Source organism: Micropterus dolomieu, unplaced genomic scaffold (assembly GCF_021292245.1).
Source record: "Micropterus dolomieu isolate WLL.071019.BEF.003 ecotype Adirondacks unplaced genomic scaffold, ASM2129224v1 contig_9523, whole genome shotgun sequence".
NCBI classification, from domain to species: Eukaryota; Metazoa; Chordata; class Actinopteri; order Centrarchiformes; family Centrarchidae; genus Micropterus; species Micropterus dolomieu.
In genome coordinates, this window is record NW_025738509.1 from 1 (window position 1) to 879 (window position 879).

The window sequence follows — 879 nt, forward strand, 5'->3', positions numbered from 1 at the left end:
ATAAATCGTTAGGACCTGTTAGGACTTGGTAGATGAATCGTTAGGAACTGTTAGGACTTGGTAGATGAATCGTTAGGAACTGTTAGGACTTGGTGGGTAAATTTCTTGAAACTGTTAGGACTTGGTGGATGAATCGTTAGGAACTGTTAGGACTTGGTAGATGAATCGTTAGGAACTTTTAGGACTTGGCACTCATAGGCTCTTCTCAAATTGATCTGAAAGATTCACAGTTACATAAAAACACTCAAATACTAAGAGCTGATAACAGCCTAGCATCTTTCTTCTGTGTTTTTATGCTCACATGTAGAAATGTCTGTGAAACACAATTACTGTGAGAGTAATTGCTGGAGGTGTGTAAACATATACTCGTTGTCGGCAGGATTCGAACCTGCGCTGGGAAACCCCAATGGATTTCAAGTCCATCGCCTTAACCACTCGGCCACGTCAACACGTATTTCTTCGTTGTGTGTCTTTGTTTGAAAGATAATTAGGAACTGTTAGGACTTGGTGGGTAAATCGTTAGGAACTGTTAGGACTTGGTGGATAAATCATTAGGAACTGTTAGGACTTGGTAGATCAATCGTTAGGAACTGTTAGGACTTGGTGGGTAAATTGCTTGAAACTGTTAGGACTTGGTTGATAAATCGTTAGGACCTGTTAGGACTTGGTAGATGAATCGTTAGGAACTGTTAGGACTTGGTGGATAAATCGTTAGGAACTGTTAGGACTTGGTGGGTAAATTGCTTGAAACTGTTAAGACTTGGTAGATGAATCGTTAGGAACTGTTAGGACTTGGTAGATGAATCGTGAGGAACTGTTAGGACTTGGTGGATAAATCCTTAGGAACTGTTAGGACTTGGTAGATGAATCGTTAGGAAC

At 40.5% G+C, this 879-nt stretch overlaps 1 non-coding gene across 1 annotated transcript; it reads right to left on the reverse strand.

Annotated features, from left to right (window-relative positions):
• Window positions 1-367: 367 nt before the first annotated feature.
• Window positions 368-449, reverse strand: trnas-uga. The gene has a single exon. It is a non-coding gene; the product is annotated as a tRNA-Ser (tRNA).
• Between the last annotated feature and the right edge of the window lie 430 nt (window positions 450-879).